Consider the following 24,952-nt stretch of genomic DNA (forward strand, 5'->3'; position numbering starts at 1 on the left):
CAGCTTCCTGTATCTCACAGCGGCCCACCAAATGCCCCAGGGAGCACACCAGATAACAAGAGACCTCATCCTGGTGCCCTCCCCTACATCTGGCATTCTGACATAACCCATTTCTAAAATCAGGAGGTTGCGCATACACATCATGGCTTGTACCCCATAATGGATTTTTCCTCCAGAAACTTGTCCAATTCCCTTTTAAAGGCGTCTAGGCTAGACGCCAGCACCACATCCTGTGGCAAGGAGTTCCACAGACCGACCACACGCTGAGTAAAGAAATATTTTCTTTTGTCTGTCCTAACCCACCCAACACTCAATTTTAGTGGATGTCCCCTGGTTCTGGTATTATGTGAGAGTGTAAAGAGCATCTCCCTATCCACTCTGTCCATTCCCTGCATAATTTTGTATGTCTCAATCATGTCCCCCCTCAAGCGTCTCTTTTCTAGGCTTAAGAGGCCCAAACGCCGTAGCCTTTCCTCATAAGGAAGGTGCCCCAGCCCCGTAATCATCTTAGTCGCTCTCTTTTGCACCTTTTCCATTTCCACTATGTCTTTTTTGAGATGCGGCGACCAGAACTGGACACAATACTCCAGGTGTGGCCTTACCATAGATTTGTACAACGGCATTATAATACTAGCCGTTTTGTTCTCAATACCCTTCCTAATGATCCCAAGCATAGAATTGGCCTTCTTCACTGCCGCCGCACATTGGGTCGACACTTTCATCGACCTGTCCACCACCACCCCAAGATCTCTCTCCTGATCTGTCACAGACAGCTCAGAACCCATCAGCTTATATGTGAAGTTTTGATTTTTTGCCCCAATGTGCATGACTTTACACTTACTGACATTGAAGCGCATCTGCCATTTTGCTGCCCATTCTGCCAGTCTGGAGAGATCCTTCTGGAGCTCCTCACAATCACTTCTGGTCTTCACCACTCGGAAAAGTTTGGTGTCGTCTGCAAACTTAGACACTTCACTGCTCAACCCTGTCTCCAGGTCATTTATGAAGAGGTTGAAAAGCACCGGTCCTAGGACAGATCCTTGGGGCACACCACTTTTCACCTCTCTCCATTGTGAAAATTGCCCATTGACACCCACTCTCTGCTTCCTGGCCTCCAACCAGTTCTCAATCCACGAGAGGACCTGTCCTCTAATTCCCTGATTGTGGAGTTTTTCAGTAGCCTTTGGTGAGGGACCGTGTCAAACGCCTTCTGAAAGTCCAGATATAATGTCCACGGGTTCTCCCGCATCCACATGCCTGTTGACCTTTTCAAAGAATTCTATAAGGTTCGTGAGGCAAGACTTACCCTTACAGAAGCCATGCTGACTCTCCCTCAGCAAGGCCTGTTTGTCTATGTGTTTTGAGATCCTATCTTTGATGAGGCATTCCACCATCTTACCTGGTATGGATGTTAGGCTGACCGGCCTATAGTTTCCCGGGTCCCCCCTCTTTCCCTTTTTAAAAATAGGCGTGACATTTGCTATCCTCCAATCTTCTGGCACCGTGGCCGTTTTGAGGGACAAGTTGCATACCTTAGTCAAGAGATCTGCAACTTCATTCTTCAATTCCTTAATAACCCTTGGGTGGATGCCATCAGGGCCCAGTGACTTATTGATCTTTAATTTATCAATGAGGTCTGAATCATCTTCTCTTTTAACCTCTATCTGACTTAACTCCTTGGTCAGGAGGGGCCGTTCGGGCAGTGGTATCTGCCCAAGGTCTTCTGCCGTGAAGACAGATGTAAAGAACTCATTTAATTTCTCTGCCATCTCTAAGTCTCCTTTTATCTCCCCTTTCCCTCCCTCACCATCCAGAGGGCCAACCGCTTCTCTGGCGGGTTTCCTGCTTCTAACATATTTGAAGAAGCTTTTATTATTCCCCTTAATGTTGCTGCCCATGCGTTCCTCATAGTCTCTCTTGGCCTCCCATATCACCTTCTTACATTTCTTTGGCCACAGTTTATGTTCCTTTTTATTCTCCTCATTAGGGCAAGACTTCCATTTACGGAAGGAAGCTTCCTTGCTCTTCACAGCCTCTCTAACTTGGCTGGTTAGCCATGCGGGCACCCTCCTGGATTTAGTGGAACCCTTCTTTCTTTGCGGTATACACCTCTGCTGGGCCTCTATTACTGTTGTTGTAAGCAGCCTCCATGCACTCTGGAGAGATTGGACTCTTTTTACCCTCCCTTTCAACCTCCTTCTAACCAGCCTCCTCATTTGAGGGAAGTCTGCCCGTTGGAAGTCAAGGGTTTTTGTTAGAGATTTGCCTGGTATTCTTCCCCCAACGTGCACGTCAAAACGGATCGCAGCATGATCACTGTTCCCCAATGGCTCAGTAACGTTTACATTTCTAACCAGGTCCTGCGTACCGCACAATATTAAATCCAGAGTCACCTGTCCTCTGGCGGGCTCCGTGACTAGCTGATCTAAGCCACAGTCATTTAGCACGTCAAGAAATCCGGTTTCCTTATCGTGACCAGAACACAAATTGACCCAGTCAATATGAGGATAATTGAAGTCCCCCATGATTACAACCCTGTCCCTCCTTGTCACCTCCCTGATCTGTTTCCTCATTTCAAGGTCCCCATCCGATTTCTGGTCTGGAGGACGATAGCACGCCCCCAGTATTACATCGCTGCACAAGCCTGGTAATTTAACCCACAGAGATTCTACGGTGGAGTCGGACCCACCTTCAATCTCTACTTTGCTGGATTCTATCCCTTCCTTAACATAAAGGGCCACCCCACCTCCAACACGCCCCTGCCTGTCCCTCCTGTAGAGTTTATAGCCCGGGATTGCGGTATCCCACTGATTCTCCGCATTCCACCAGGTTTCTGTTATGCCCACTATGTCAATATTTTCCCTTGTCACCAGACATTCCAGTTCTCCCACCTTTGCTCGTAGACTTCGGGCATTCGCATAAAAGCATTTATACACGGAATGCCCCAGGATGGGCTGCTTATTTGCTCCTTTGTCCCCGCACCCTCTCATTGTGCCAAACCGTCTATCACATCCCATCACCCTACCTTTCCCAATTTCTTCTCCTACCCTGCCTTTGTCTTGTTGTTCTCTAACCTCCCCATCTTCATCCCATAGGGATGAGGAGTCCCAAACCGGATGCCCCTTGGCTCCTGTCGGTCTTCCCCCAGGGATCAGTTTAAAAGCTGCTCTGCCACCTTTTTAATGTTATGCGCCAGCAGTCTGGTTCCATTCTGGTTCAAATGGAGCCCGTCCCTCTTGTACAGGCCCCGCTTGTCCCAAAACGTTCCCCAGTGCCTAACAAATCTAAACCCCTCCTCCCTACACCACCGTCTCATCCACGCATTGAGACCCCTGATCTCCGCCTGCCTAGCTGGCCCTGCGTGTGGAACAGGTAGCACTTCAGAGAACGCTACCTTTGAGGTCCTGGCTTTCAGCTTCCTGCCTAAAAGCCTAAATTTGGCCTCCAGGACCTCCCAGCTACACTTGCCCACGTCGTTGGTGCCGACATGCACCACAACCACTACCTCTCCCCCAGCACTGTCTACCAGCCTGTCTAGACGAGAAGTGATGTCCGCAACCTTCGCACCAGGCAGGCAAGTCACCATGCGGTCCTCACATCCGTCGCAAACCCCCCTCTCTATGTTTCTAATAATCGAATCCCCCACTACAAGAAGCCCCCGACCCCCCTCCCACCGAGGAGTATCCCGAGTGCATTCGGATACGGGCCCATCCCCTGGAGAAGGGGTCCCCCCTAGGGGATTGTTTCCCTCCTCTCCAGGATGACGTCCTCCAGTCCCGAGACTTCCCACCCGGGCAGCCGAGGAGCTGCACGCCTGAAGTTGGGACGAAGCCTGATCGTCCCCAGAAGTCTCCCCACGGTCCTCATCTGCCTGCCTGCGCTTCTCCAGGTCGGCCACCAAGGCTTCAAGGGAGCGGACGCGTTCCCTGAGACCCTGAAGCTCCTTGCACCGAGGACACACCCATGACTTATGCCCCAGAGGCATATAATCATACATGTGGCACTCAATGCAGAACACTGGATAGCCCCCACCCTGCTGCTGGCTGTCTGACTGCATAGCTTTTTTGTTGTTGTTGTTGTTGTTGTTGTTTTATTTAGGGGTCCTTTTAAAAACCCTACACTGGATAGCAGCCCTCTTCTCAAGCGAAGAGGAAGGGCAGTGTATGGGGCCCTGGCCTCCTCGCCCTGCTGCTGAACTCGCCCAGATGCTAAACTCTCGTGCCTTACCTGGCACTTACCCTTCTCTTGCACAATTATATGTGCTCCCCTGTTTCCTTGTAAGGATTTCCTCTTTCCTTTCTACCTAGAAACCAATGATGTTCAGGGCTGCACAAGTTATTGCTGAATACACTGTACTATATTTGTTTTGATTCTCCATCTCAGTTTTTGTATTATCTCCACAACAAAGTTATACATTTTTGCACCTTTATTTTGCTTCCCTCCTTCATTTAATGTAATTCCACCGAGTTGTGCTATCTCTGCACTTAGTCCCTGCAAGTGCAATAAATCCCTCCCACATGCTCATGCTACCCGTGTCTTAAAAGCATGCCCAGGAACAGAATCACCAGTGAGAATACCCTGAATAAAGCTGGGCAGAAAGGGACCAACCTGCCTAAACATGGGGGTTAGGGGGGGAGGAAGAGAATCAAAAGGTATTGGCAAAAAACCAGAAAACAAAAAATGCATGGAGCCCAATGGAAAGTGAAACCGAGCCATATTGCACGTTTACTCGTAAGTAGGCAAACTTGCCTTAGTCCATCAGAAAGGGCAGGCCGAGAGGAATCCAACAACACCAGAATGGTCCTGATCCAATGAATGTAGCCCCCCCAAAACACCTGAGAAGTAGGACCCTCCCTCCAAGCTGGTGAATGTATTAAGTCCTATGGAAAGCGAAACTAAGCCACATGATCACGTTTACTCATGAGTAAGCAAATATGCCTTGATTCCTGGACAGGTCAGGCAAAGGGAAATGTGAGGCCACCAGAATGGTCCTGATTTGATGCTACTGAAGCTCAACAAATGCTCCAGAAGGCAGCCCTCCCCCATGAAAAGAATGAAACAGAGGCTTGAGAGGGTAAGGTGAATTTTCTTCTGTTTTAGGCTGCAATCCTATCCACACTTTCCTGGGAGTAAGCCCCACTGACTATAATGGGACTTAGAAGTAAGTCCCATTACTTACAGGCATAGGATTGGGCTCTCAGACTTGTAAAGCCAGGTGGGTCCTGATAGTGACATGCTTGAAATATAAGAACTTAAATTGAACTGGGTACTGGGTAGGGGTGAAAATCTTACTGATTCTTTGGGGGGGGGGTGTTATTGCAGGCAGGCTACATAGAAAATTCACTTGGTGGAACAGGGCTGGCTTCCCCTTATTTAATTATTTTACTTTAATTATTTATAATTATTTATTTTAATTTGCTTTACGATGGGTCCTGGACAGATTGTCATTCTAAAAAGTGGGTCCCAGTGCTAAAAGTCTGAGAACTGCTCCAATAAGGTGTTAGTAAGTTGACAACCTGGGGGGAGGTGACACCATTAGTGACCAAAATCACAGTTTGTAAAAATAATACCATCATGTTATATATCAATCAATGTGTAATTTCATGTAGAATGCAATGAAACAAACTGCATTGAAATATCTTTATTTCATCAAAAGGTACAGCCAAAAAACCAGTGGGGATGGGGCAATGGTAGATCACCACGCCCACCACCTGGAGTGCTGCCCCGCCCACTGCATGGGGGTGATGTGCTAGCCTCCCACATCAGGTGACGCAAACCCTAGTGACGCCACTGCTCTTCCCTGTTATTAGCTAACCAGATGGATATCCCCTTAGATAAACAGGGGAACTTTTTAGCTTGAATGCTCATTATAAACATTCATGGTGACTCCAAGGGGGTAATCATGGACCTAATGTTTCAAAGAGCATTATCTTGGGAAAGGACTTACTTTCAGTCAGTATACAGCTTGTCCTATATTAACAACAAAGGTCAGTTAGCTCTAGACATCAAAAGGATGACAAAACCACTAAAAGCCATTCTGAAGATTAGGCAGAGGGGAAAAAGTATTTTGCATTCTCCTGTAACAACACTTCTTAGTTTTCTATATGCACAATTTTGCATTAATCTGACTTTTTAATGTGGCCTCTGTGCCTTTCCTACTCTCTGCCCATAGTTTATACGTCATTTTTGACATTAAGATAGTTAGTAGATGTAGATATTTGTGTGCAAAATTCCAGTCTTTTAAAGGTCTAACACAAATTAGACAATGATATTATTATTTACTATGTAAATAGGCATGAATAGATTAAACATTATAAGCCAGATCAGCAGAATGATTCAAGTTTAACTATGCATATTATATTCCCTATGATATGCTTACTATACAAAGGTTTACAAAATATCTTATTTTTTTAAAAAAAGAGAAAAGAATTTTACCGCAGTCTGACATATAAGCCCATTGATTTCAATCCTTTTAAGCATGTTTAAGCCAGTGTTAGATTGTGGCATTTGAGTATAATCCCAGATTTAAAAAAAAAACATATACTTTCAAAATCATGGAATATATGCTGCTGTAGAGCAGTTCCCAATGCATTGGACTTAACTTGCTATTATTAGCAAGTGGTCAAAGCAATGCTCTCGCTCTCTCCCTCTCACATCTAATTTCTATATCTAAGGAATTTCGGAGGAAAAACAGTATTATTGACAGGAAAAAGTAAACAGAAATACTTTCTAAGGTGTTGCCAGGAAACCAATTGAGCACTCAATGCAGCGAGTGAGAAGGGACATTTTAAGAGGCTGAAAATGACTGCAGTTTGTACACAGCCACAAAAACATCAACATTTTGACAACAATGTTTTACATTATGCTCACGTTAATCTTATTGCATTTTGCTGGCGTATAAAACAGGAACATAAACTATTAAAAATACCTTTCCTGCTAAGTTATTAGAAACTGTATAAATCTGTAAATAGTTTTATTTAAAAAGGCTTTGTGTTATTAGCTATAAATTCAAAATATTTTTCAAAAAGCATAGGGCATAATTTTGAAGTCAATATGACTTGACCTGAGTTTGCCATTCAATTATAAAAGGCAATGTTTTATTCCTAGATTCCCCTGGAACTTGACAAGAAAATCACAAGACTGCTAAAGCTATGCTGATTCTTTTTTTCCAACTTTCTTTCATTTTTTAAAAACTGTACAGTCACACAGATACAGCAGGATTTGTAGAATACAATTGGCTTGCACCTCATGTGAGGGTTGCATTCCAGTGTCAATGCCTAAAGCAAAAATTGTGTTTACCCTGCAGACTCCTCACAACTGAAAAATATATACTGTCCCTTTAAAAACTATAAGAGGCAGAGAGGAACTGGACCAACTGAGGGAACAGCAGCTTCATTCTCTGTTCTCAGATTCCCTCCAAGGCATGTATCTAATACAGTCACAATGCCAAACTCATGACTGCTATGCACCACAAAACTGGCCTCCGTTTGGACTGGAGTTTACTGTTCTACCTCTGCGCCATGTGACTGCCATGTAGAACTGGGCACAGGGATGCTCTGGGGTTGCACATCTGTTGCCTGGATCCCAGAAAGCTGCACAACAGGATGTCCAGGCAGACCCAACTGCCCAGGATGTCCCTTTGCCCAGAACTACATTGCAGTCACTTGGTGTGGAGGCAGAATGGTAAGCTCCTCTCATGGAGTGGAGGGCTTTCCAAACCGTGGATCTGGCATTTAGTAGAAAGGCAGTAAATAGTACTGGTAGTATGTCTAGGAAATAGAAAGGCAGGCAGAATCACCTGCACTATTTAAATTGTGTTTGTTTGTTTGCCAAGCACATATAATTGAATTTGTGCAAATAAAGTCCATATAATACCTCGACTGATCGCATGCTTATCTCTTGCAGTGTTCCTCTGTGTCAGTGATTCCCAAACTTTTCAGTTCTAGGATCCACTTTATAAAATGACACTCTATTGGGGCCCATCTAGGTTTACAAGATTTTTTTTTAAAGAAAAAGATATACTGCAGAAAGACATTGTTTAAAAAAATTATTTACAAATAATAAGCAGGAAAAAAAGATGCTCAAACGTTTATCTTCCTACATTTACACATGCTTGTAAGCTGCAGGACTCAGCGCCTTGCAAACCTCAGGAGTTTAGCTCTTTGCAGGGTGATTAGCAGCTATCTGATGTCTGAATGGACAGGGCTTAAGGAAATTAGAGCACAATCCTAACCAATTTTTCAGCACTGACATAGCTGTGCCAATGCGGCGTGCACTGCATCCTGCAGTGGGGAGGCAGTCAAGGGGGTCTCCTCAAGGTAAGGGCATGTTTGTTACCTTATCTTGGGGCTGCATTGCAGCTAGGTCAGTGCTGGAAAGTTGGTTAGAACTGCACCCTTAGTTATCTAATCTTTCCATTGGAGGCTCTGTTTGGCTTCTGTAACACCCACCAAAAATCAGGTCCCAACCCAATGTTTGGGAGCCACTGCTCTATGTTATTTATTTTCATAAATCAACATGAGTTGATGAAAACTGCTGCAGCACACTGAAGTCTTGGGTTTATTTATTTATTTTATTTATATACCGCCTTTCTTGGTCGTCAGATTTCTCCTCAGACTTTAATCCAAGGCGGTTTACATAGGCAGGCTGTTCTAAACCCCCATAGGGATTTTTACAATTGACTAGTTCTAGCTTTTCATAGAACTCCTCCTTCCAGCTGGATTCCTTCCCGGTCTGGCCTCTCTCTGGCCCTTCACCTCCCATGCTCCACTTGACGGCAACTCCTCTCTGCCACCGAGGGTCAGCTCATCAGTATATCATGACAAATGATAAATGACATGATAAATGACAGTTTATCCCTGTCATTCTGTTTTTTTGGATCAAGGAAAATAAAGCTGTTCAGGCAGAAGAGTTATGTGTGCTCCTTGTATGCTGTCCATGGATACAATCCATTAGCCACTGTTGCTGTGAAAACCCAATTTCAATGGCTCTTGTGCAGGACTGCTGAAGATGCCCAACAGAGGTTGCACAGCAAGGGAACTCAGAGGATTGCTTTCCTACGTGATCAGAAGCCAGCAGCAGCCAAGAGAATGTCTGGTGTCACCTTCTAAATTCTGTCCAGGTGCCTGAGCTCAAAGCAAAGACTTGGCTGGGGGTCAGACCTTTGAAGAAAGATGCCATTTATTTTTTCCAGTCAGAATCTTGGTTTAGACCCATCAGCTCAAAGCAAAAAACTCATCTGGAAACTGAATTTCACCTTGTTCCAATGTAAAAATCAGAAATCATTTCAAGGTCTAAATGGAACTAAGCCCAGGTTTGCTTGAGACATTGGTGAACCAAAATGAAACTTTCCACAAGTTTGGATGGACTTTTTAGAGTTTATAACAGAGCTGGAAGCTAGTTAATTTTTGCCTGGGGTGGGCGCCAATCTTTTGCACAGATCATTGCTTTACAAGATATTATACACATTTTCTTTTCAAATATAACCAAAAAAATCATTTAGAGGGGAACTTTTTAAAATCAGTAACAATACTTATTTCCTTTTTTTGGGCACAGGATACATAATTTCAAAATGCAGCACTACAAGTATCACAGCAACAGGGTCAGCCCATTCTAAGGATGGCTTCAAAAGTAGGCCAATCTTTTAAAAGTTGATAGCAGGGGAATGAATCTTGTTTGTCTTGGCTACTTAGCACAAACTCTCCACCTGCATTTGATTCAAGTCAGACTCTGACTCCTCCCTCCCTTTTGAGCCACGGAAGTACAGGAAGTCAGGAAGGGAACAGAGAGAGAACACTTTGTACTCACAGCCAGACCACTATTTAACTTTTTCAGTCAAAAAACAAACATGAATATGGAAAGATTTTATGGCGAGATACATCAACAATCTCTGCTATTCTGAAACCTCCTTACAATTGGCCACTTGTTCAAGGCTTTCCACCTGTAGACAACTGAAGCTATTAGCTATATATTTCTTGGTAAGTGAAGGATTTCACAAGTTATCTGACATTTCAGTCTCCCCCAGGACATCTGTCTGCCAAGAAATCCTGCCGGCTGCTCTGAGATTGTCCTGCTTATAGCTTTACTTTCATTTCTAATTGATAAGAAAATACATGGCTATCATGTGATATTCTTAGCAAGGAAGCCTGGGCTTGTTTCAGTTAAAAAAGAAAAAAACAACAACAGTGACATCAAAGGTTTCGAGGTTCAGGTAAGAAGTAGCTTAAAAAAAAAAATCAAGCCATGGAGCAAAAAGGCACAAATATTTGCACACACCCAATTTGTGCATAAGACTAGAGAAAAAAAATATTCTTATTTTGTCAAAGATAACAACATTATTTTGAAGGAAACACTTTCAAAGCAACAATAATACTTGTTCACTTTTGGGAAAGAGATGCCCCTTTTCAAAATGCAACATTGCAAGTAAGTAGCATGTAAACAGGGCCAGCATGTGTCAATGGTGCCTTCAAAAGCAGGCCTGTCATTTAAAAGCTGATAGCAGAGGTACAAGTCTTGTTTGCCTTAGCTCCTTAGCGCAAAAGTGGGTGAACCTAAGCTAGTGGGAACATTCCGTTTTCATGCTGTATTGTGTTTTCCTAAGGGCTGAGGTTGTAGTTTGCACTACCACTTTGTACAAAATCTTCAAGTATACAGCATGGAGAGCTGAAAAGAGGAACACATACTACAAGATATCTTGCAAAGAGGTTCAGCATCACAAGTTCAGCACACTTTTCATGTTTCATCCATCTCTAGGGAACATAAGGACTAAAAAATTTTCTCTCTCTTACTCTCTCTCTCTCCACACAGAGAGAGAGAGAGAGAGAGAGAGAGAGAGAGAGAGAGAGAGAGAAGGGTCATGACTCAGTGGTAGACTACATTGCTTGCATGCAGAATGTTTCAGAGAGTGATTTTTGTAGATTGCAAAGGTTTACAAATGAAGTTAATCACCAGGCGCCAAACTCAGGACTCATCTGGATTTCAGCTCAATTTGTAATGGCTCCACTCTAGCGCTCGCACATCTCAGTTACTCTTCTCTTCCTTTTCCCCTATTTGCCCAAACTTAGCAAGTTTTAAGAGAAAGAGGCAGAGAAAATGGTGGCTCTAGGGGCTACCTAAAGCCATGGGCTCTTCCCAAGTCCCTGGCTTTCTGTAATGAATTTTCTGTGCATGTTCAGAGCCTCTATTCCTGATCGAAAGCCTGGAAACTGTAGTTTCAATTTTTTTTCTAGCTTACTGACAAGGTGAAAGAAATCACAGTTCACAAAGCTCCTTTTGGTCCAATCAGAAGTCTTCATAGAAGACTTGAGAACTTAGAGGAAGAGGGAAAAGAAGGTTGGTGACAGTGGGGGGGGGGGCTGGGCCTTTCTCAGCTTTTTCCAGAGAGTTTATCAAAAAAGGCCCAGACCATTTTGAATCAAGAGAGAGAATGAAGAACTTGCTGCACAAAGTCATTTTCTTCTTTTAAATTACTGGACTTTGGGCTTTGTATTACTGCAGGGAAGTGTTACTCACCTCAAAGATGGAACAAATGGAATGGAATAACCTAAAACTGGAATGTGAAAGATAACCGTGCATTCATGACAATCCATGCATTCATAATCTAAAAAGCACTCATTTGGACAACGGAAGCTTCTTTAGCACCTGTCTAATGCATTTTGAGTTTTGGTTTCTCCACAACAGCAGTACTTCTTTGGAATAGGATGTCTTTACCCCCTTAAAGGACCGCTAATACCGCTGCTCATTCAGTACGGATAGACAGTTGTCTAGAAGAAACTTTGAAGCTACACCAGACTTACTTCTGGAGAAATCTAGAATGGGAATGTGCACATTTAACTTAAACAGCCATGCAGATTTTCTTCATGCAATCGATGAGGTTGCAGTAGGTGCAGGCAGTGAGAATAAAAAGCTGTAAATCGATGTTCTCATTGTTCTGTTCACAAGAGTAAGACAGGAAGGGTGACTCATAAAAATCATTTCTATTCTTGCTGTGGAGACATTCAAAAACAAGAGAAGAAAAGAACGCTAATAAATGGTGCGCCTGTGAGTACAGAACCTTACAGCGCAATGGGAACTAGGTCTAGATGTACTGCAGCTGGCATTAGCCCCAGAGCAAAGCTGCAAGAAACCTGGCAGGACAGCAGCAATCTCTCCTACAAGCCTTAACAAACCTCAAATATTTAAAACATTCTCTTACAAGGATATATTTCAGAACGGAACACCGCATGCTTCAGAGCCTTGGCTCTCAAGGGGGGTGGTGAAGATAGTCACAAAAGCAGGCATGTACCAGACCCTTCCTTTTATCCTACTCACTTGTAGCGAATGACTTTATCAGGCCTGAAGGCAAAGATGGAAATCAATGGGAGGAGACACTTGCTACACACACTGAAAACAGACTCAGATTTTCATAGCACACAACAAATACTTAAGATCAAAGAGAAAAATGTAGGAGTGTCAGGTAGCTTTGTCAAAGTGTTGGGTAGCTGAGCTCATTGCTTGCAACACTGGACGATATAAAATCAATCCCTCTAAGGCAGTGGTTCCCAACCCTTAGGAGCCTGTGGACCATTGAGGCAGAAATTGGAATCGTTGTGGACCATATGCAACCCCCTCCCACAACATACAATTAAATTTGTAATAATTAGACAAGATCATTTGAGATTTATTACTTATAGAAAAGATTGGTGGGTTGCTATTTTTGTTGCCAGCTGTGACTGTGGGCAGTGTGTACTTCATCCTCTCTGGTGGTCCATGGGGTAGTGTGTCCTGAACAAGTGCTCCCCCACAGACTACCAGAGAGGGTAGAGAATGGACTGTGACCTGGAAGATAAAGTCTTATGTCATCAAAGAAATTGATAATTGCACTATTTTTCAACATGACTGAATGTTTAAATGGAAGTGTTTTTAACTTTGATAGTATGAATTAACTTCAAGGAACTTGTCACTTTATGGGTGCAATCCTGACGAGTCCTTGGGCCGGCGCAAGTCCCTTGTGCTGGCCCAGGAAGGTTGCAAACGCGCTGTAAGGCACATTTGCATCTCCTTGTGAGTTGGCTGAGCAGTGGAGAGGTAAGCGGAGAGGACTGCCGAGCAGCTGAGAGGAAAGTGGGGGTGTGGGAGGAAGCGGGGAGGAGGTGTTCCAGGGAGGGGGAAGGCAGGGAGGGAGGGAGGCAGGACCAGTGGAGCGATGCTCCACTGGATCCAAAGCCTCTGTGATGGGCTCACCACCCAACACAGCGGCACTTGATTCACTGCTGACCTTTTTGTTGTTGGTGAATCGAGTAGCCTCATTGCAGGCTCATTGCAAAAGTCCCCTTCTCCTGAGGAGCTGCTGGTGGCTGCCCAAAGTTTGTAGGATGCGGCGGCAGCCATTTTCAGCACCACTGCAGCCGCACACCCCGGGCAGCTCAGGATTGAGTTGTATGTTGCCTTAAAAGAACCAGTGACAAATAAAAACAAGAAAAGAAGCATCTCCAGTTTTCTCAGGCCCTACAATACAAAGTCTGATTCACTCTAAATGTGAACTTACGCTAGTGATTCACACAAATGGTGTGTCAGGAACTGCTAGTGAGCTTCAAGACCCTGCATGGTGCTAAGCTGCCAACAGCAGGTGTGCTGGGGATAAAACCACACAAGACAGTCTGAAGAGCAATGCCCTGGTGTGGGATGAAAAGTGAGGCCCTGAGCGAAGGAAAACACTGCTCTGGTGGGTTGCCTTATTAAAATGTCTGGGAAGTACTAAGGGACTGTTTCTGAAAATGCTATTTGAACTGATTTCTGTGAGAGTGCTTTAACAGTGTGTGGATGGAGAAAAAGTTGAATTTGTAATGAAAAGCTTTATCATAACTTTAACTATGGAGAAATGTAGGGCTTTCCAAAAGAGGTGGTTTCGATCCAAATTCTATTTGCCTTTCAACCTGCTAATTGTGTTTCAAGTAGTTCTATGTAATGCCAGGAGCAGTAATAAATTTAAACTAAATGATGATAATAATACAGGCTTAGTTTTGTGGGGTCTCCATCTCTGGTGGGTGGCAACTAAATATACAATCATCTGAAGTGCCAGCAGCCACTTAGCTGTTTGAGTTTGAATCAATGTGTAGTTTGAGTTGGCATTCAAATGGGTCTAAAAATGGCTAGGGTGGGGCACAAGAACACAGAGCTGCCTTATTCCTGTGGGAAGGCTATTTTTTTTGTTTCACCCCTTTGCTTAACTGGCGAGTTTTCCTTTCACGTATTAAAATAGGATCAAGGGCACACACCCACCTCCATCCCTTTGAAACTCTTGAGCATGTGTGGTCCTTCTGAGAGCATGGCTTTTCAGTTAAAAATGGAATCTAAAACTATCACTGGGGTCACCTCCCAAACTTTCCAAAGATAGTGGAAAAGCCTATTAATTAACAGTTCAATTCACCACAATTCCCTGTGCAGTGATGCAGCAGACCAACTGAATCCCACAGGGGAGTTTCAACCTTGGAAAGCTTCCTCAGGGAAAGGGAACATTTACCCTGGGGTAGGGCCCCTGCAGGTCTGGTTACTCAACTCAAACCTGTGCCAGCTATATTGCTGGCACAAGTTCATTCTGACCTGGGAAGGCAGATCAGGGTGACTGCATGGACTTGGGAAGGCTGCCACTGAACCTGCCCCTTTGGGTTTGGTGAAGGCATGATCTGCCCTCCTCCCCACCCTCTTCGCTACCCCATTCTGCCCACCCTCCAGCCCCTGCACAGCCAGGCAGTGGCCAGGGTGCACTCTTCAGCAAAGTCGCATTTGTGACTGCTGCAAAGCATGATGCCGGCAGAACGCTTGTTCCACCGGCATAATGTGCCCTTAGGATTGGGCCCTAATAGTGTTTTCTCCCATAATCAAAGCTGTGCCATACAAAGTTCTTAAGAGATAAGATTGTGTTAAATGGATTGAAACAGATGTCAACACCTGTTTTGCCATGCAAATTCATTAATGGGAGATGTGCTATTCCTGTTTTACATAGTTTCTAGTATCACCTACAAGCAACTAGAACTGGTAGTAATAATTACTTACAGCTTCAGGACTGATAAGCAGGGATGCTGAGGTAGGCCTGTAAACATTTAGCATTTTGTCAAATGGTCAAAGTTGATCTTCTAGCTCATCAAAAAACATACAGTACACACTGAATGATGGACTATATTACATTTCCCCTTGAGGACGAATATAGCTTTTCTCTGAATGTCTAAACATATGTTTCATCATTGATTCATAAAAGAAGCCACTAAAATGAGGAGAATCTCAAAGCTCACCTAAAGCTACAACACTGTATTTTGACGCAATTTCAAGGTAGTATTGTTGCCTGTGAAGCACATATGCATAGATGCAGATACACTGTTGTTTCTGTGTTAGTTTTGATGAAATGCTAGCATAGAATCCCTGCAAAACAACACCGCTGGTCATGTAAGAGATCAGGTCATGTGAACAGTGTAACTGACTCATGCAAAACCGGGCCTTCTCTTCCAATAACTGGAAAACCTCTGCTTGTACCACCTACATGAGTTGTGGAATTTTTTGTGCTTTCTTTTTTTTCATAAAGCAATATCCAGGTTATGTCTGGAAGTGCAGCCTATGCCTGGTTCTCCAGGTTTTTGATTTTTGTAACATTTTAAATTTTGTAATATTTGTTTGATCCGAGACAATAGAGGGGCAGAATAATTAAATGTGTACACAATGGATAATGACACCTTTGTTGCGAAATACCTTAAATTCTCTGAAAAATTTGGGTCTATTTCCAGCCTGTGTTGTTTTCATGTTTGAGTTTTAAAAATCAGAGAGGCAGATTGATTGCATCGGGCCCAACCCAGGCCATTTGGCTGCCTAAGACTAGGCCAGAGGTGCGGCCCTCAAAGACTAGGAATAGGATAAAGGAAGATGGGAGTTCTCTCTGCTCCTTTTTTCCTGATTGGGGATAGTGGTGGCCCACAAGGCGAGATTGTTGCCCTCCACATGTGTGACTGTAGATCCATGACTCCATCAGGGCCTATTGGAGGGCCAGCCCTGGAATGCATATATTTTACATTTTAAGTGAACGTGAAAGCATGAGAAATGATCCAGAACCTCTATAGAAGTCAAGAGCCTCTTTTTATACACATAAGATGAAACTTTAAAATATAAGAGTGTATCTTCCACAAAGCTCTTAGGCTGTAATTATGCTAGCAGAAACAGTGACTAAGTTGTGATTTATAGAGTGCTCTAGATGGTCTGAGCATAGTAACATCCAATTCTGTTCTAAGGTTTCATTACCCTATTTATCTGGATCTGTGTTTAATCTAATTCAGATTAGTCATATCTGCTTGGGTAGATACCAACCTATACAAAATTAAATTGTTCAGACATTTCTAATCTTTCCTGTTTTGTCTGCCATTCTGACAAGTTTTCCCATAAGTCTCCATACACCTCTGCCACTTTATAGTTCTTAGCAAATATAAGTAAAAATGTCATGCAAGCTCTACCCAAGTGATCCTACTACTTCCATGTTGTTTCTGGATTGCTACTAGAGCAATGTGGACAGATCCACACAGCAGTGGAACTGAGGTTATTCCTGTAATGGAAAAAATGGTTCTATAATTCTTTCCTATTTTAAGCTATATTTAATGGTCTCTAATTCAAGTCTGGAGGTCTGGTTACTGCATTATTTTTTTTGCTGCAACAAAGTCATAATGAAGTCATTTTACCACATCAGTTGGGTGTGGTGAACTTTTCACTGGAATAATGCAACTTTACCTGTTGAGAGTTGGCATTTATTATGCCAGTGCCAACCATTGAGAACCAGATTTTTCCTGATGTGGTCAACATTAGACCTTGCCCATATGATATTCACCACATATAGCTGATGTGGCAATCATCAAGCAACAAGAGAAGAACGAGACTTTAGACTGTATATGTGGATGTTTATTTATAAACCATTCTAAGCAGCATGGTCAATCTTTGCACAAATTACCCTGCATGCCTACCGCTGTAGTAGCTTTCTGGAATGTTTCTACTTAAGGCTTTTCAAGTTAACACTAAGATTGCACAGGTAGGAAGATGGAAACACAAAGGAGTTGGCAAAAGAAATGTAAGAAGAAATGTGGCAAAAGAAATGTAAGAAGGTGATACGGGAGGCCAAGTGAGACTATGAGGAACGCATGGCCAGCAACATTAAGGGGAATAATAAAAGCTTCTTCAAATATGTTAGAAGCAGGAAACCTGCCAGAGAAGCGGTTGGCCCTCTGGATGGTGAGGGAGGGAAAGGGGAGATAAAAGGAGACTTGGAGATGGCAGAGAAATTAAATGAGTTCTTTGCATCTGTCTTCACGGCAGAAGACCTCGGGCAGATACCACTGCCCGAACGGCCCCTCCTGACCAAGGAGTTAAGTCAGATAGAGGTTAAAAGAGAAGATGTTTCAGACCTCATTGATAAATTAAAGATGAATAAGTCACTGGGCCCTGATGGCATCCACCCAAGAGTTATTAAGGAATTGAAGAATGAAGTTGCAGATCTCTTGACTAAGGTATGCAATGTCAGTAAGTGTAAAGTCATGCACATTGGGGCAAAAAATCAAAACTTTAGATATAGGCTGATGGGTTCTGAGCTGTCTGTGACAGATCAGGAGAGAGATCTTGGGGTGGTGGTGGACAGGTCAATGAAAGTATCGACCCAATGTGCGGTGGCAGTGAAGAAGGCCAATTCTATGCTTGGGATCATTAGGAAGGGTATTGAGAACAAAACAGCTAGTATTATAATGCCGTTGTACAAATCTATGGTAAGGCCACACCTGGAGTATTGTGTCCAGTTCTGGTCGCCGCATCTCAAAAAAGACATAGTGGAAATGGAAAAGGTGCAAAAGAGAGCAACTAAGATGATTACGGGGCTGGGGCACCTTCCTTATGAGGAAAGGCTACGGTGTTTGGGCCTCTTCAGCCTAGAAAAGAGATGCCTGAGGGGGGGACATGATTGAGACATACAAAATTATGCAGGGGATGGACAGAGTGGATAGGGAGATGCTCTTTACACTCTCACATAATACCAGAACCAGGGGACATCCACTAAAATTGAGTGTTGGGCGGGTTAGGACAGACAAAAGAAAATATTTCTTTACTCAGCGTGTGGTTGGTCTGTGGAACTCCTTGCCACAGGATGTGGTGCTGGCGTCTAGCCTAGACGCCTTTAAAAGGGGATTGGACAAGTTTCTGGAGGAAAAATCCATTACGGGGTACAAGCCATGATGTGTATGCGCAACCTCCTGATTTTAGAAATGGGTTATGTCAGAATGCCAGATGCAAGGGAGGGCACCAGGATGAGGTCTCTTGTTATCTGGTGTGCTCCCTGGGGCATTTGGTGGGCCGCTGTGAGATACAGGAAGCTGGACTAGATGGGCCTATGGCCTGATCCAGTGGGGCTGTTCTTATGAGTTGGAATGAAGCTCATAAGTAACAGAGAGGGTAACATGAAGGCTGCAATCTTCAGCCTTATTGAGAAGTAAATTCCACTGAACTAGGCCAAAATTTCCACTGTGGCCTAGTCTACATTACAGAATGAGATAGCAGGTAGGGTGCTGATGTGGTAGAATGGACGATCACTTTAGACTGCGAGTTGGTGAGCATACTTTTGAATCCTCTGTGATTACCACACACATACACTCACAAACCTAAGAACATAAGAAAAGTCTTTCCAAAGGCACATCTAGTTCTGATTCCTGTTTCCCATAGAGGCAGTTTCCCAGCTGCCTCTGGGAAAACCTACAAGCAGGAGAAAAGGGCATACATCTCTTCCTTTGCTGAAACTGGTATTCAGAGGCATCCTGGTACATAGTCATCATTACTATTAGCCATTGACAGACCTGTCCTTACAAATTTGTCCATTCCCCTTTTAAAGTCAACTTGGCTTAGTGGCTATTGCCACATCTTGTGGCAAATACTTCCACAGGCTAGTGATGTGCTATGTGAGGAAGTATCTCCTTTTCTCTGTCCTAAATCTCTTGACACTTGGATGACCCATATGGCCCAGTCTGATTTGCAAGATATGACAGTGGTTTTTCTGATCTACCATTGTATATTGCCAGCAGGCTTGCTGGCACTCCACATAGTTGCCACCAGCGCAAAGGCTGAGAGACCACATGTGGGTGACAGCAGCCTGCAGAACCTCCATTGCCATCTGTAAATTGGCGGTGGGAGTGGATTGAGGATTGGGCTGGGGAGGGGTGGATCTTGGCAGCAGCCAAATATTTGTTCAAACCAAATATTATCCTACCTTCTGGATCTGCCTCCATTGGCTCTTCAGATTTATGCCAGCAAAAGATCTGGCACAGGTCTGAGGAGATCCAGTGGGGACCAGCCTATGGAGAGATAAGTAAAAATTTTATTTATTTACCTCTCCTGGGCTGCCTGGTCACCAGCTGGCCTACAGCATGCAGCACACACTGCATCAGTATCACAGCATGCTCTGAACCAGCCTGGGATAGGATTGGCCCATTAGTTTTCGTATTGTGAAAGAAGAGGAAAAACTTGAAGTTTTTCAAGGCACTCTACTAAAATACAGAAGTAGATGAGGGAGACTGAAAATTAGGGAGTGTAATAACAAAGGGAAGGGTTGGCAATCTACTTTAAAAAAAAAAGAAGATAAAAAGAGGTTATTGGTGCATCATCAGCTTAGATTCCAATCCTATGCATAGTTATCTGAGATTAAGTCCTATAGACAGAGCCAGATTTGTGAACATGCATAGTACTGGAATGTATGCAATAAAAAGAGACAATGGCAGATTGGGTCACAGTACCAAAACTCTAAAAGGTGAGTGAAGGAGAGATTAAAAACTCAGCATGTGGGGTCAGCTGCATCAAGCCTTTGCTTCTTTGCTCATCAACAAACACACATGAGGGCAGTGCAGAGTACAGTTTCTTTCAAAACAACACCCCCTGAACCTGAATTGAAAAGGACACTACTTATGTGGAAGATCGGATTGCAAATCTGATTGCAGGTTCAGGGGCCAAGTTTATACTCCCTCTTCCAAGACACACAAAGCACAATGGCCACATAAATCTCATTGGTGAAAGAAACTTTTTAAAAAGCCAGCGAAAGGGTGGGGGGCGGAAGAACCCTGCCTCTATGTATCTTAGAAGTTTGTAGTTGCCAGATCTCTTTTGGGGACGACAGTATCTACTTGGAATATCTTTCATACAGTCTTTAGCTGGGTGGAGGGGGGAGGGGGAGAAGCTTTTGCAAGCTTTTATCAGACGACTTTAATTACTAGACCCAGATATCATATTTGGTGATTTTGTGCTGATCCTTCAGTTTGATGGATCAGTTACAGTTCACTGTAAGTTCCAACTGTATTTCCACGCATTGTGTTAAGGTCTGACTCAAAATCAGTTTTATTTGATAAAAAACAGATGGCCTTAAAAGAAACTTCTTCCCCTTTAGTTGAAAACATTATTCTTTGGAACTGAATGTACCTTACCAAGTTTATAAATGCTGCATCTCCCTGCATGGCATACAACATTACTATATTTTTTCCCTGCTGAGGGACTTGGAGACACTGGGGCTATGACCTTAAAACCTTAGGAGAAATGGAACAGCACATGGTTCTAATTTTATTTTCAACCTTGCCCTTCTGCTGGCATGTATGTTTACAATATGGTTCACCTGTTGACCTTTCACTCACTCTTAAAATATTAGACAACATATTTCAATCCCAATCAGGGCTGTATGTACTAATTAGCTTTTACATGGGTTGTTTTTCTTTACTCAGATTTTGCAACTGCAAGACAATAAGAAGCTATTTACTCCTTCTCCACTGTCCCCCTAACAGCCAGATCTCCATAACTGTTTCCTTTTATAAAGCACATTTACATACTGGCATCAAGTCTGTAAGTCGTCTTGGTATGTCTGAGACTGAAAAGTGAGATATAACTGAAGGAAATAAATGACAAAGAAATGGATTGGTTGCTTTCCAAAGGTTCTCCAATTTAGCTTCTGATCTTAACTTGGACCCCTACCCTTCTTTGCTGACTTTGGGGGTGGAAGATTCAATGAGAGGATGGGAGGCACTAGTTCTTAAACTTGGGGCATCTACTTGAAGTACTTCACACACACACTTCAGCTCAGTTCTCAGCTGCTCCAGGTGTTTGGTTAATACCTGATGGGAGAGAGGGGTTGCACTGGCTGGCCCCACCCCACACCTTGGCACAGTAGGTCAAAAATGAGGATAGTTTCTTTGAAGATACAGCTGTATGCACATAGGGTTAGTATATGTGATCAAGAACCATGCTTTTTCCAAGACTGTCCATACAGATTCTATGCACATACAGTTGTGTGCACAGAGCCCTTTCTATCTTTGGTCTAACACGATGTTTCTCAATCAGTGGCGTTCGTACCACTAGTGGTACTTGAGGTGGTGTCAGGTGGTACAGGCGGGATGCCCAGACCCCTGCTGCCAGGTAGCGAGACCAGTAGTGCAACATGACAAACAGCAGTAGGAGGCTCAGCTTGGTGGGCAGAGCTGCAGCATGCACGTATTCATGCACTCAAAAAAACCTTCCCATCCATCCTGAGCATGGTGCTGGTCACATTGCATCTGGCCTCCCAATCTGGAAGTAACTGGTGAAGACATCTTTGCCAGTTACTTCTGGTGGCACTTTCAATAGGTGGACCATGCAAAGTAGTACGGCAGGGAACAAATGTTGAGAAACACTGGTCTAACACATGACGGTCAAGGACAGGGCCAACTGGGGCAAGGAGGTTAGCAGTCAGGCCAGGAGGTGCAGTCCTCCTCCTCCACAGATTGACTGAACATATGAAGAAGAAGGTAAGAAAGGCTATTATCTCAGTAATCCTTACAACAATTTTTCTTTTCTCCCTTTTTCTTCTTCTCTGTAGTAGGTGCAAATACTCTAAAGCAGCCGTTCTCACACTTTTAGCACCGGAACCCACTTTTTAGAATGAGAATCTGTCAAGACCCACTGGAAGTGATATCATGACTGGAAGTGACATCATCAAGCAGGGAAATTTTTAACACTCCCAGGCTGCAATCCTACCCACACTTACCCAGGTGTAAGTCCCATTTACTATCATTGTTAAAAGAATATACATAGCAGCTTGTTAAAAGTACAGAGCTATAACATTCCCCCAAATGCAGTCATATACCATGGTAGCATCATCACCTATTATATTAAAAATAAAATAGTGAAATGAATGGGGACCCACCTGAAATTGGCTCATGACCCCCCTAGTGGGTCCTGATCCACAGTTTGAGAAAAACTGCTCTAGAGAAAAATGGTAGTTGAAACAAGAAAACATTGCTACTCTGGCATCAGCCAGAAATGATAACTTGATAATAATATAAATGTAATGGAAGAGGCAGTGAAGAAACATCTTGCAGGAGGAAAGAAAATCCTATTTAATCTATTTTCCTAATTGTGAACAGGAGATGCTTCCCCAAGGTCCAAGAATTAAAATGAGATGAAAAATGGACTATATCAAATCATAGGCCACTTCAAGGGAAACCAATGTCACCCTTAAAAGAAATCTGCACTTTTTTTCTTTTTAAAGAGGTGTATGTTGCATGCAGGATGCATAGTCATACTTCCACACACCAAAATTAAATTATAAAATAAAGAGAATTCAATAGGCTCTCTAGGCATGGAGGTGAAGGGAAAACCATATAATTAATTATCATGGGCACTGTTCAATCAGCAGTAAAAACAGTCACACCAACAAAAGCATCTATTATATCTGTCAGAACTTCATGCTTCCATGGGCTTATATCAGCTTTTTCAGCATACAGTTCGAATTATTACAAAAATCTGCTAAATTAATTCAGCCAGAGACCACAGAGAGGCACAAAAAATGAACATGTGTACAACTGGCAAGGACAACACTCCAACACACCTTCCAATTCTTTCAAAATGTGTACACCATCCCAGTCATTCTCCAGAGTCTATGGGGGAAAAGGATGTACTTTGTGGTTTCCAAGGCCCTGCAAGATATACATGCCAGCCACATTTGGGTTTAATCTAGAAGTGAGGAATATGTTCTGTGCAATTGTTAGCAGGTGCAATGTATCTCCTTCCTCTGCTCTCCACTCCTCAACTAAGTGTTCAGGCATCCATACATATCCTCTTGACTTACTAGCCAAGCCTCCTGGCTTACTGGTGCAAGCATCAATCTGTCCCCCAAACCACCCCACTCTAAACACATACATACACTCTTCAAATTGTCTCCCAAACACCACCCAATACCCATCCCGCACACTGCAAACACACACACCAAGCTGCGTCAAAGCACATTCCCAACACACGCACGCACATGGGACTAGTTATTTGTGATTTATGATTTGTTCCAGGGAGAATATACCTAAACTGCTTTTGCACACATGAACAGTGTGCCCCTCCCTTTTCCACTGAGTAAATGCATCCTCACTGCCTTCATATGATGGCAATGTTCCTCCACAAGCCTACACTATAACCTTTTTTTCTCATCCAGAAGCATCATGACGCCCCAGTGTGTGGACCCTGGCCTGTTTCCCCTTAAGGGGTGGGGACAGCCAGGAGGCAGAGAGGAGGCAGCTGAGCGATCCCCAGGATTGCGCCACTCAGGGGGGCTGCAGGGGCTTGGGTACATTTACCAGTCTCCTGCAGTCTCCCGGGGGTGTGGGGAGCCCTGCGCGGCTGTCCGCAGGGCTCCCCGAAGCTTCACAAGTGAAAGTGGCGCAATCACGCTCCTCTTCCGCTAAACTTGTTCCCTGCCCCCCACTGTCTTCCCCCCGCAAAAACTTATTGTGGTTTTCAGACTCCCTGGGAGTTTTAAAACTGCAGCCTTACATTATGGAGTCTCATATTAAAATTCTTTTCCTATTCTGTTTTTCGTTTTTTAGCAATTGCCAAATGTTGTTCAACTCATCATGATGCCTGGCAGTCTTGTACTGTGTCCATAAAACTTATGCCAGCATTGTTGGCTTGATGTCTCAAAGCAATGAAGACATGACACCACCTCTTGCTGCCATCATTTCAGAGATTATGATCCAGAACATGGAATTGCCCAGTGTAAACATGGAGTCTCCCGCTGAGAAATAAAAATGACCAAAGCCATCACCAACAGGGAGACTGCAAGCTGCCAGAACTCATTTATTAGGAGTGCTTCTTCAGGAAGAATAGACAAGATTATCATTTACAAGATAGGGGAGCATGAAACTCCCCCCTATGATGTCCATTTTGTAGCTGATAATTTTATGCTTCCCCACACAAACTGCTTAGAATGAGGTCCATCCACCGTTCCTTTGACAGGAGTCCTTTGATGTGACTTTCCAACATATTCTTTGCCTAGATCTTGGGCATTAGTAGGAAGTAAAAAGGTAGCATGGTGACAGGATAGTCCTTTTTTCAGGGCAGTGAATGCTTTCTATACAATGGAAAAACCTTACGTCGGCAACACATCTTACTCAGAGGCACACAAAAGACACTGTTGGCATCTTATTTAATGAAGCAAGATTAATTATTTTTTTTAAAATGCAACAAGAGATACTAAAACTATAAAATCTGGCAGTGAATGAATGATGAAGATCTTCTGGATAAGCCCACCTTTACTTGTAGACATACAAAGAGGGTGGCTGCCCCGTCCTCATGTTCCAGGCTAATTTTGTCATGGGGTGTGTGTGCGCCAAAAATGTATGGGCCCCAGGTGCCAAATGACCTTGGTATGCCACTGTTACTGTTCCCTTGTATCTAAAATGTTACCCAGAAATTCAGGACCTAGAAAAAGTGACAGTGAAATACTCCTATCCCATCTCCTCTTGTAACTTCTCCTGGGCTTCACAGACACAGTCCTCTCCCATGAATCTCTTACTTTGACTACGGTTACATGCTGGTGCACTTGCATTCTTCAGTTTGGTTGATCTGTTCATGGGAAGTACTCCGCTATAGTTTCACTTGGTTTTGGAAAAGTAATTTCAAAAGTTGC

At 43.6% G+C, this 24,952-nt stretch overlaps 1 protein-coding gene across 2 annotated transcripts in view; it reads right to left on the reverse strand.

Moving 5' to 3' along the window:
• KCNQ1 (potassium voltage-gated channel subfamily Q member 1) overlaps window positions 1-24,952 on the reverse strand; it is a 386,395-nt gene that overhangs the window by 41,969 nt on the left and 319,474 nt on the right. The window lies entirely within an intron of this gene.

Source organism: Tiliqua scincoides, chromosome 1 (assembly GCF_035046505.1).
Source record: "Tiliqua scincoides isolate rTilSci1 chromosome 1, rTilSci1.hap2, whole genome shotgun sequence".
NCBI classification, from domain to species: domain Eukaryota; kingdom Metazoa; phylum Chordata; class Lepidosauria; order Squamata; family Scincidae; genus Tiliqua; species Tiliqua scincoides.